General features: G+C 36.9%; 1 protein-coding gene across 21 annotated transcripts in view; it reads left to right on the forward strand.

Moving 5' to 3' along the window:
• MAGI1 (membrane associated guanylate kinase, WW and PDZ domain containing 1) overlaps window positions 1-13,297 on the forward strand; it is a 682,760-nt gene that overhangs the window by 208,015 nt on the left and 461,448 nt on the right. The window lies entirely within an intron of this gene.

Here is a 13,297-nt window from a genome sequence, read left to right on the forward strand (position 1 = left end):
AATATCTGAGTTCCAGATTGGCTACTTCCTAACCTCATTTTCAAATGCCTTAATTGCTTTGTGAGCCTGGACAAGTCACCTCACCCTGTTTGTCTCAATTTCCTCATCTGGATAATGAGCTAGAAAAAGATATAACAAATTACTCCAGTTTCTCTGGGGTCATGAAATTTGGACATGACTGAAAAGAACTGAAGAAGAAGAATAGAGTTCCAGAATCTTCATTCATTAGTACTATGCACTAGAAGCATCAGCCTTAGTGGAAAGCTTTTGGAATCAAAACTTGGGTCCATGTACTGGAATGACTCTCATTAGCTGTGTAACCCTGGACAAATCACTTAACCTTTCTTTACTTCAATTTCTTCATCTGTAAAATGCCAATAAATAAATAAATATATAAATCTATCCTTTATCTCAATCTTCAGGATTGTTTTGAAGAAAGCATTATAGTTCTTTAACTGCTATATAAATGTGAACTATCAATATACTAATCAAACTGGAAAGAGGGAAAAATAAAGCTATTTAAGGGACTGTAGTTTTCTTTTTTTTCCAGATTTTTTTAAATTTTAAGGCAACGAGGTTAAGTGACTTGCCCAAGGTCACACAGCTAGGCAATTATTAAGTATCTGAGGCCGCATTTGAACTCAGGTCCTCCTGATTCCAGGGTCAGTGCTCTTACCACTGCACCACCTAGCTGCCCCTGTTTAAGGGATTGTATGCCAGCTCCAAAACTGTATATATAATATAGGTCAGTAAGTTTAGTACAAGAGTTCTTTATCCTCAAGTTTTTATTCAGAACTTATTGATTCTTCATTTACATATGACTCTATCTACCTTGACCTCCTGGTTTCATAGAACTTACTTGATTAAGAACAGCTAATGAGACCGGGGCAGGCTTTGTTGGGTAGCATCCTTGAGTATAATGGAGAAAAGGTAGCCAAAAACCTCAAGAAATATAAAGCACAGTTCAGCCGCAGTGAGAAAAGCTTATATTATAGTCAGCAAATTTTATGGAATGATAAAGTATATTGAATTTTGAAAAGAACTCTGCCCTTCTGTGGCCCTTTAAAAAATAATAAAATAGTGTAAGTTGTTTGCAGCATGCTTGAAATTTGGAAAATTGACTTTTGAGATTCTCTCATTATTACCAGCAAAGGTTATACAGATTAAGATCTGGTTTCTCTGATGTAAAATAACCACCTGGATATGATCTTTTCTCTCTAAGTTAAATTATTAGTAAGATTTAGGAAGTATTTCTTGAGTCCTGCTGTGGGTAAAACACTGTGCTAGGGAGGGAGGTGATTAGGGGGGAGGGATAAAAACTACTGACTGATGGAAAAAAATGTTAATTTGAACCACAATGACATGAATCTAATTAGAGAAAAATACATCAAGATATCTAGAATTGATAAATGTCAACTTGGGTGGTTCTTTCTGAATTGGCTATAGATGTGCTAAGGGCTGAATGAAAATGAATGGTGTCCCATGATACCAGGGGAGGATATGAAGAAAAAGTAAATATTCAAAAGGGCCTTTATATTTCCTTAAAGGTTCTGTGGCCCCAATCATACAGAATCAGCCTAGGGTCTTAATATGCCTCTTCTGATTGTGGAATGACTGTAGCTGAAGGACTTAGGCAAGGCAGAGAAGACCACTAAGCGATTTTTCGATTATTGGATTATTTTTTGAAACAACCCCTCTTTCTTTACCCCTCTATATGCAAATTCATTATTTTTTGTTTATTGTAATCCTGGAAATAAAAGTGAGTTTTTTTAAACCTTTTTTTGTTGATTTTTGAATTTTATTATTTTCCCCTCCATCTCACTTCCCTCTCTCCATCCCTCACAGAAGGCAGTCTGTGAGTCTTTACATTGTTTCCATGCTGTACATTGATCAAAATTGAATGTGTTGAGAGAGAAATCATATCCTTGAAGAAAAAATAAAATATAAGAGATAGCAAAATTACATAATAAGGGAATGGGGGTTTTACAATTCTTTGATACCCTAAAATCGTGCCTGATTGTTGCATTGATGGAACGAGCAAGTCAATTAAGGTTGATCATCACCCCCATGTTGCTGTTAGGGTGTTCAATGTTTTTCTGGTTCTGCTCATCTCACTCAGCACATTTAGTTCATGTAAATCCTTCCAGGCTTCTCTGAATTTCCATCCCTCCTGGTTTCTAAGAGAACAATAGTGTTCCATCACATACAAATACCACAATTTGTTCAGCCATTCTCCAATTGATAGATATTCCCCCTATTTTCAATTCTTTGCTACCACAAACAGGGCTGCTATGAATAATTTTGTAAAAATGATGTTTTTTAACCCTTTTTTATTTTGTGATCTCTTCAGGGTATAGGCCCAGTAGTGGTATTGCTGGATCAAAGGGTATGCACATTTTTGTTGCCCTTTGGGCCTAATTCCAAATTACTCTCCAGAAAGGTCAGATAAGTTCACAGCTCCACCAAATTCATTAGTGTCCCAGATTTCCCCTTCTATTCCACTATTGATCATTGTCCTTTCTCGACATATTGGTCAGTTTGAGAGGTGTGAGGTGGTCTCTCAGAGATGCTTTAATTTGCATTTCTCTAATAAGTAATGATTTAGAGCTATTTTCCTTAAGACTATGGATCACTTTGATTTCCTCATCTGTAAATTGCCTCTGCATATCCTTTGACCATTTGTCAATTGGGGAATGGCTTGTAATAATAGTGATTTTTGCAGTTACCACAATACTTTGATAATAATAATAAAGCAAAATAAAACCCTTGTTGAAAAAATCCATTTCTTTCTTTTTGAGTTTTCTGAAAAAAATTCCTAAACCAGAATTTTCAATTAAGCTTATTTTAAACTAATTTAACTTCATTCTTACTCCTGCAATTCTCATTCTTTCTTGATTATTATTATTTCTGTGACCCAACCCCTTTTTATTATGTATCTCATTTTGGGGGAATGAGAGAGAAGATAGAATAAGGTCTGTAAGTATTTAGGATTATGGGACCGGAAAGGATTTTTATTCCTTTTTTTAAAGACCCTTTTAAAAAGTCTTTTTTTTAATGATCTTTTTTTTTTTAAGATACCTTTAAGGGGCGCCTAGGTGACTCAGTGGATAGAGCACTGGCCTTGGAGTCAGGAGTACCTGAGTTCAAATCCAGCCTCAGACACTTAATAATTACCTAACTGTGTGGCCTTGGGCAAGACACTTAACCCCATTGCTTTGCAAAAAACAAACAAACAAAAAGATACCTTTAAGTTCAAATCTCTATTTTATAGATAGGAAATTGAGACTCAGGGTCATTAAATGATTTCAGCAAGGTCACACAAGTAAATCAGAATAAATACCAATTAGTGCCAGTTCTATAGCCTGGTAAAATTTATATTTTATCATTTGACCCTCAACAGCAGGATTATTGAAATATTGAAATATCCCTCCACTGATTGACTGGGGCAGAAAGAAAAGGAACAACAGTCACCTCTTAGTTGTTATTCATTTCTTATAACTGAGTTGAATAATGAGTTATGAGTAATTAGTAATTAGTAATGAAACTCATATTCTCAAATTGATGTACTTGTTCATCTTTGGGAATGTTGGCAATCTATCCACATTTCCTAGATTACCTACCTTCAGGTCTCTATGTGTGTATACACATGTCTTATGTATATGGGTGTGTCATATTTATGTGTATACATATAATATATATTTATTATATGTACACACACACACACACACACACACACATACACATACACACACACACCCCTAATTCTTTGCATGGTGTGTCTCTCTCCTGGAAGGGAAGCTCTCTGAAGGCAGGGACTACTTTTGCCTTTCTTTATAATCTCAGTCCTTGATTAGTATAGCCATATTGTAGGTGCTTAAAAGAAGGCCTGTTGATGGATTGCCTCTGGAAACCTTGTGCATGACCATTTTTCTATTGATCAGGTATCTGTTAAATATGCAAACATGTTGGGTGACCTTGGCAAACATTGATTCTATGAAGGACAAAAGGATGATTTAACATCTCTTCACAAGACTGAGTGGCATATTTATACAACTTTCCTACATTTTTTTTGGCTCCTTGTATTAATAGGTATAGAAGAGAAATTCCTACCCCTCCCCATGCAAGCAAGAAGAAACAGATGTTCTCTGACTCCAGATTCAAATTTTACCTTTTACAATTCCAATATGACCCTGAATTCTTTGGGCCCCATTTTCCTCCTGTGTAAAGTGAAGCAGTTTTTCTAGATGACTTTTGAATTTCCTTTCATTTCTACATCTGTGACTTATAAGTCCTGTACATTAGATCCCAGAAGATGAGCCCTTGCATCCTAAAGGAATGAGAAAGAATACTTGACATTATATCCTGGACATCTTCTATTTGAGCAGTTGCCACAAATGGTGTGTCTCTTCCACAAAGTTCACTTAGGGTCTTGAATAGAATGAGACAGAGTTGTAGAAGATTGGAAAATGGTTTGTTCAAATCATCTCGATCGAGCCCCTCATTATTTGTGTGAGGAAAGAGAGGGAGAGGGGAAGTGAGTTCCGTAAGGAATCCCTTACATAATCAGGGATTTACGTTGTCTCCTGCCATATTTTCCCACTCTTTGTTCTTTTTAATTTTCAGAAGTTATTATCTTGCTCCAGACAAGTTGTCACTTGCATTTTATCTCAGTAAGATCAATCAACTAATCAATAACAAACACATTAATGGTAATAATTATTAATACTATTATTAACAATAACAGGAATGTAGTAAGCACTTAGTATGTTCTAGAAGCAACTAGATGGCTCAATAGAAAGAGCCCTAAGATAGAGCTGAGGTCAAATCCAGTCTCAGACACTGACTTTGGGTAAGTCACTTAGCTTCCATTTGCTTAGAGTCAGCTAGGTAGCTTAGTGGATGAATCACTGGGTTTGCACTTAAGGAGCTGTGAGATCCAATTCAACCTCACACACCCATGTGACCTTGGCTAAGTCACTTAATTTCTAGTTCCCTTAATTCACTGGAGAGGGAAATGACAAACCACTTCTGAATCTTTCCCGAGAAAACCCCTGGTCATTATTGGTGTGCTGTGGTCTACAGAATCACAAAGAGTCAGACACGATTGAACAACAAATTTTCCAGGTCCTAATTTAGGGTTATACAGAAATGGAGCATATACATTTTATCTGAGAGAGCTATATGCATATGGGAAATCATGCCAAGGTGATTTCCTTGGGGGAGAATCCGCTGGAGGATCAGCAAAGCCTCATGGAGAAAAGGAGAAGCGGCATGACATAGCCACTTGAAGGCTGACCCGGGCTCTCAAAGTCCCCGGGTCAGGTTCTGCCTCTGCGACAGTGGACGCGTCATTCCCTTTCATCACTTGATATCAGATACCGATAAGTTCCAGAGAGACATCAGTGGATGGAGTTTCTATGCCTGCAGTCTTCCAACAGTGATTAAGTCATAGGTTAGGATGAAAAGGAAAGAGCCAAAGTTGGAATGATCTTTTCATATCTGCAGTGGACTCTTGGTAAAGATGAATTCTCTTTTACAGACTAGAATCCTGACGGGGAGAGGATTAAAAAGGTGTTCTTTATTTGGCAGAAGGGGATAGTGAGTAAGGAGCAGGACTTTAGGGAGAGTTCCTGATTATTTTTTGGTGTGATTCAACAGTGTTTGCTGTAGAACTAACATCCTGAGGGGCATCAATTCATGAGAAATTTGCCTTCCTTTGTTATTCTTCATCTTTTTAGAAATTATTCCTTATGAATAAGAATAGACAAAATTCTCATTTTCATAAACTCTATTTTTTCTATTCATGGTGTGGATGGAAGTGCCTCCCCCCAAAGAGTTGGTGTTTTAAGTTCAGAATTTAGAAAAAAGAAAAACATTTTAAAATCCCTTCAAATTTTAGTTATATGTTTGAAAGTACTGGGTTTGAATTCAGGATGACTTTGTGAGTTCAAATTTGACCTAAGGCACCCACTATCTATGTGACCCTGGGCAAATCATTTAAACCTTTTAGCCTCAGTTTCCTTATCTGTAAAATGATAGAGAAGTCATCCCAGTTTCTTTGCCAAGAAATTTCCAAATGAGGTCATGAAGAATTGAACATGACTAAAAAATGATTGAACAGCAACAGCAATAAATAATAACACTCTTCATTGATTTAGAAATGAATTACTTGTTTCAGTTTATGGAGGGTGGAGACATGTTCCTGTTGTCACCTTTCATGCTCATGTCTTTTTCTTGTGTGTTGGAAGGCATTCACCTAACCAACCTACCAGACACCTAGTCATTATTGGAATGTCTATGCTTATCCCTTCTCTTGTCCTGGGAAATTGGGTTAATGGAGATCAGTGAGAACAGTGATTTTCCTTGTGCATGATGAGATAAATAGTTTGCCTAATACATTCTTCAACTGGATGTGTTTAGAAGGGTTTGGGCTTCTTGGAAGTTCTGCTTTTCAGATGGTATTATTGCTTTACATTGAAACTGTATTGATTGTGAGGTAGATGCTGAACAGAAGAAAATGAGCCCTCTTTTGTAATTAAGTATTATTGTTGACAGCTGGGAAAAAATGGATTCTGAAAATAATTAATAGCTAAATTGGTAGCTTAATGGCTTCTGCAAATTAAAACTTCAGAAAAATATCAGACATTATGGTTAAATCATGGCAGGATTATTCCATCAATTCACCACCTCTGCTCCTGCCAGCCTCTAACATCCTCCTGGCTATAATTAATACCTTTGGTCCAGGGTTGGCCGTTCATAGTTTTATACTCTCAGGTTAGAGCAAGGGAGCTTACAAGCATAAGCCTGGATCTGGCACTGGCATCTTCTTATCCCTAATGCTCCTCTCTCTGTCTCTTCCCAGTGGTTCTCTGACCTCTACATTGCTAGACTTATAGAACAGTCTGGGAAATCAATACCAGTCTGCTATGGCTGCCTTCTGTATTTTAGCCCCTGCTTCCCAGACCTGTAGTATTCATACAGCTCTGAATGTTCCTTTGGAATGCCAGCTCTTCCTTACCTCACCTATCTATGGTCCTGCCCTTTTTCATCCCTCCTGTTCAGTTTCTACCTATTGCTAACTACATCCATTATATTATTCTGCTCTTGGGACAGTGATGAGTTAACATTTTGGTATTAATCAGAGTAACAGCTCACACTTTTATATTTAATGAAATATTTTAATATTCTAAGGTAAACAGTTATTTCATTTTCATCTTTTTTCAGATTGTTTTATGACTTGTTTATTAAAATAAATCAATTATGCAACTAGTCTGCTAAAGTCATGGGAACTTTTTAACATGTTATCAGAAATGAAAACATGACATGATGGTCTTTTTTTGCTAGGATTACGATTCAAATTTGAAAGGTTATTAAAGGTCATCTTGTTCATATCCTGTTCCATTTGTATAAATGATAAAACTGAGGCCCAGAAGGAAGATGTGTCTTCCCAAAGATTCTGCACATAATTATGTCTTTGTTCCTTTTCTTTGTATCTTTCCTGAATTTCAAAATCATTTATTTTAACTTTCCCATTTTTTTCTTGCCTTACCCTTTGGCTTTGTAGCCAGGGATTTGGTGGGTATGTGTGGAGTAAATGCAATGGACATAAAAATAATTAGGAATTTTATAGCCTACTATTTCCTTTGGAATATAAGGACTGAATGATACTAACCAATATTTAAATAAGACTATGTGAACATATAGTTTGCTTGCATTATCTCATTTGATCCTCAGAACAACCTGTGAAGTAAGTCCTCTACCTGATTTTATGTTTTTTATTTTATATTACAAATGGGGACACTGAGGCTCACAATCTAAGTGAGCTGGCCATGGTAGTGCACCCATTAAGTATATAGGAGAAAATGAAGGCAGGTATTTTGCTTCCAACTCTCTTTCCTCTCTGTAAAATTTTCAATAATGGTCTGATTTCCATTCTGTACCCCCCCCAACCCCATCATACAAATTTGGATTCCCCTTTAGGTTTTTTGATTTTCTTGTTAGACTCCTTGAGGGGTCAGATTCTTTTCATCTTTACTGCTTAGCGTAATACCCATCATATTGGAGTTTAATAAATGCTTGCTGAATAAATCATTTTTCTAAGACATTGATATTTTCAGATTCTCAGTGCTATGATATGATATTGTCAGCAATTTAAAAGAAATAGTTCTGAAGGAAGAAGGGGCTTGGGATCTCCAGAGCCCAGGGCAGCCCCATGTCTTCCTATTCATTCTGGACTCACTACTGTGTCAATCTACTGTGATTGGCCAATCTGTTGAGGGCTTCATTCCTTGGCCAACCATTTAGTGTTGTCCAGATTGTGGTCATTTCCAGGGATTCCCTCCTGCTGAGCTACCACAAGCCTTGCCTCTTTGGAATTCACATCCTCTGGTCTCTGGAAAGAGCAGCAACTGAGGACCTGGTTTTTCTTCTGATTTAACCAGAATAAGTGCAGAGATGCCTCTTCCTGCCACTCATACCCTGAGGATTCTCCTATTGCTCTTGAGGCCAGAATTGTGTTGCGGAGATGGTGTGGGCAGAGCTCTTATAATTGACTCTGGCAGTTCATAGAAACAAATCTCCATTTCCCAAATTGATTGCAGTTAGCAGAACCCACTGTACCAAGCTCAGCATAATGAAGACCATCGCTTTGTTGCGATGTTAATGGTCTTCTGGTTTTTTTGAGACAGCAACTAATGCCTCCCATTGTGCCTTGCTCTCATTACTAGGGAGGATTTTATTTACACACTGGTGAGGATCTGATTGGAAGAACAGAGTCAGGGACTACGGTTTGTTTTTTATGTGGCTTCAAAATAGCCAGATGAATATTTTCTCTCTTTACTTATTCTCATCAACCTTAGATTATAATAGGAAAGGACACCAACATAGTTGAGTATAATAAAATTAATATTAAGTGATGAGTCCATCGTTACAAAGGTGAACAACAAAGTCATATGTGTTTTCATAGCAGCCCTTGAGTTGCAATAGATTTCAAAGACCACCTGCTCTCCAACTCCTTCATTTTACTTAAGAAGCATCTGAGATCAGGAGAAGTTACTTAATTTCCCCAAAGACAGAGAGGTAGGTAGTCAGGGGCAGAAATCATGTTGAATTCAGTCTTCTAATACCAAATACAACAACTTTTCCACTGGATAGAAATTTAGTCTTCATGGCCTCTACCACGAAGCAATTTCTGGATGGAGAAGAGAAAAAGAAGAATTTGCCTCAAAAAAAAGAATCACTTTCAATTTTCTCTATCTTTTTTTAGGCTTTTTTTTTTTTGCAAAGCAATGGGGTTAAGTGGCTTGCCCAAGGCCACACAGCTAGGTAATTATTAAGTGTCTAAGCGCAGATTTGAACTCAGGTCCTCCTGACTCCAGGGCCAGTGCTCTATCCAATTTTCTCTATCATTTACACTTGTATTTGGCTGTGATAATGGCAACTAAGGGCTGGTGTTGATGATTCTGTAACCAATAGAATGCACCCATCCCAGGTCTGTTGTAGACAAAGAATAGAAGGTCGAATCTTTTTTTAAAATTATTATTAAGTTTTAAAATGTGATTTAATCTTAAAGGATATTGAGCAAAACTCTAAAACTCATGTGTCTTGCAGAACTGTCCCCTCCCTACTTCCCTCTCCCCATGATTTGTATCTGATTTACACACACACACACACTCTCTCTCTCATAATAATTTAATAGAGGTTGTGAGTTGCCCTTATTTTTCCCATAGCAATTTCCTCCATTTTTGCTACTTTTTTGCAAAACTTGCTGGTGAAGCAGTAAAGATTCATTTTTCTTGGGTTGTTGATTTCTTGGCACTTCCACTAGTGAACTCTTTAAAGGTCAATCAGCTAGGATGGATTGTGGAAACAGTATACCTCAGTTGTCCTAAGAGGATGCTTCCTGAGATATATGTGAATGTGTTGGTCCTACATATGCTTAATGTGCCTATATTCAATGGTTTACAACATTTTATGAAGAATAAGCAGTTTACTCTTTAGCTCTTTTACAAATTGGTACACTCTTTATGTCTTAGATAGCCATGTGACTGAGTGTGAGCACAAAACCAACAGGAAGATTATTGTGTAAGTTAAATAAAATTCATAGGTTTCAAATTCACATGGGCCATTCTATAAAAAGCAACTCTAGCCTTAACCTTCCATTTTGTAAATGTGTTTTCTATATTAATTTTTATTGAATACTGTTTTATGGTACTTTAATTTCCTATTTTCCACCTCTCCCTCCCAGAGATTCAGGACCCTTCTACCCCAATGTTTTGTTTTAAAGACAGAAAAATGAGAAAATTAACATAGATGTTAAATGTAAATATGAAATACATGGATAGTGCAATGCTTTTTAACCTTGCACATTTATAAAGTGGTATGGTATAAACTGCTTCTCATAATTCTTTTTTCCAAGACTTACTTGTTCTTTATAATTTTGGAACATTCACTTTTGAATTTTCTTTCCATTTCCATTGTTTTTTCCCACTTCTATAGCGACTGTGTTCATTGTTTTATTGCCCGTGCATTGCAAATGGATTTTATTGAACACTGAGAGAATTGTAGGAGAACCTGTGAATAGCCATGTACAACATGGCCTGGAATTCACAACTTCAAATACTATCATATCAGTGGACTGGCTAAACCATTCTTTTTGTTGTTGTTGTTTTGGTTTGCTGTATTCGGATAAAAGCTTGTTGTAATCACCAATTTTTTTTTCTTTTTGTTGAGACTCGTGATTTCATTGGTATCAAGAAATCCCAGTCAGAAAAGACTCCACCAGGGCAGCTAAGGTGGTGCAGTGCATTGAGCACCAGTCATGGAATCAGGAGTACCTAAGTTCAAACCTGGTCTCAGGCACTTAATAATTGCCTAGCTGTGTGGGCAAGTCATTTAACCCCATTGCTTTAAGTAAATTTTAAAAAAGAGACTTCACCTATACAGATCAAAACCTTCTCTGTTCCTTCTGTCCTTCTAAACTGATAGGCTGACTTCTCCAGGTTCACCAAGCCAGTTTGTGTCACTGCAGAATCTTGAACCAGGTCTTCCTGGGGCTGACTCTCTAAACCAACCTCATCTTGCCTCTTTCATCAATATAAAATAATATTTCTTAAATCCATATGCAGCTAATATATTGCTGACTCTATGTTAATCAAATTCAATGTAGTTGGGAAGAATTCATATGCTTTGACATATTTATGATTGCCCAATTCATTTATCAACTAGATACGTAGATGGAAAGCCTGAAATTCTTCCTGGGCATCAATTTTGGAAAACTGTGAGGGAGAATGATCCTGTTCAAGGACACTGCAGGGTTAAATAAAAGACCCGCCAGATTAAAAACCTATCACCTTTCTGGATCCTCTGCCAAAGGTATAAGGCCTTGACCCAAGTTTTCCATGTTTGGGGTTAGTCTAAAGCCACCTTCTAGTGAGGCATTGTACATCACTGCTGCATAATTAGCGAAACATAAATGTGAAACCGTAACTGATGCTTTTTCTCTCCAAATCCCAACCAGGCTGAATGTAATAAATCATTCTGAACTATCGTGGTGCATGTATTTGCAATTAGCTAAACACAGCTCTGTACACAGTATATCTAAATTAAATTCAGGCCTGTAAGAAATCAAATCTGATATGCAAAATTCAAATAATTTGAAGTCTATTTTTGGTGCTTAAAATGTATAATTTTGGATGACTAAATATGAGTCTGCTTTAAAATAAATTGGTTTTATTGGATTCTGAGAAGCTTTACGTTCTTGAATGAAGTTTGGGGTAGATTTCGGAATCTGAAGGTTTAAAGAATGAAGGTGTGGGGTGACCAGCAAATGAGCTCACTTATTTAGCATCTTTGCAGGTGTTCTTCCACACTATGTCATGCCTGGGAATCCTGTCAAGATGCAGAGCAGTCAATCAGTGAATAAATATTTATTGAAGACCTACTGTGGGATAAACATTGGAAATACAAATAAAGGCAAGACAAAGCCCTGCCCTGGAGGAACTCGAAATCTAATCCAAGCAAACTAATATGTACAATCAAGCCATAGATAGGATAAATTAGAAAAAAAAATTAACAGAGGGAAAGCACTTGAATTAAGGGGGATTGGGAAAGTATTTTTTTCTAGGATTTAAATGATGTCAGAGGTAGAGATAAGGAAGGTGAACTTTCCAGGCATGAGGGATAATCAATGGAAATAGTCTGCATCCAGTCTTGTCTGTGCTGATTTATATAAGATCTTTCTCAGGTTATAATATAAACTTGCTGCTCGGCTCATTTCTGACCAAATCAGAAACATTGGAATTTGTGAATCAGAAAGAGAAGAACAAAGTGAGCTACTCCTGGTTTGGGAATCAGTATCTTATTTTTATTTTACTTTTTCTTCTCCCCCACCTCCAGAAACACAATATTTAAGGGAAAAAAATTTTTTTCAAGTCATTTAGGGACTTGAGAGCGCAGATTCTGGCTTTGAGTTTCAGATCTAACAGAGGGAAAACTAATTTAAAGGTTATCCAATTTTTTCCAATATTTGTGTGAAAAATTATTGTTCAAAATTTAAAAATTTTAGGTTTGCATTCAGATGTTTGTATATAAGTTTACATCCATAGGACCTAATTATATTATACCCTGCCTTGGATTTATTATATGATTACGTGCTAGGTTGGAAGGTCCGTGAGGTCCCTTGTGTCTCATGTGGTATTTCTTCCAGAACAAGCAATTGATATATAGTCATTGAATGAATGATGATGTGCAAAGTAATGTCTGGAGCCAGATGATGAATAGGGACAGGAGAGGGACCTAACTCCTTTACAGGTGTGGGTCATCAACTTTTCTGTAGCTTGTTGTCTGGAGCACTGAAATAAAGGAAAAATTTAACAAACCAATGAAAACACACCAAGCATATCCCAAGGCTTTAAGGGAGAATATGGTCTGCTGGTCTCATAATCATCAGATTATCATCACAAAATTGCATCCATAGGAGCAACTTCCTATAACATCTCATCTCACCCCTCCCTGACTGTGAATCCTTTTTATAACAAACCTGATGAATGGCCATTCAGCCTTTGCTGAAACCTTCAACTTCAGGGAGACTATACTAGCTCTAAGAAGCAGCATGTTTTCTTTTCCAGAACTGTTTGTTAGGAAGTTTTTCCTTTTATCAAACTTAAGTTCCCCTAATTTTTTACACCCATTAACAAGGAGGCTAATCTAATCTCTCTTGGGAGATACAATCTGTGTTTTTAAATGTGTCCAAGAATACATGAAAAGTAAAGTTAGATCTTCGGTAGAGAGGGTGAAT

This window comes from Macrotis lagotis, chromosome 8 (genome assembly GCF_037893015.1).
Source record: "Macrotis lagotis isolate mMagLag1 chromosome 8, bilby.v1.9.chrom.fasta, whole genome shotgun sequence".
Taxonomy (NCBI): Eukaryota; Metazoa; Chordata; class Mammalia; order Peramelemorphia; family Peramelidae; genus Macrotis; species Macrotis lagotis.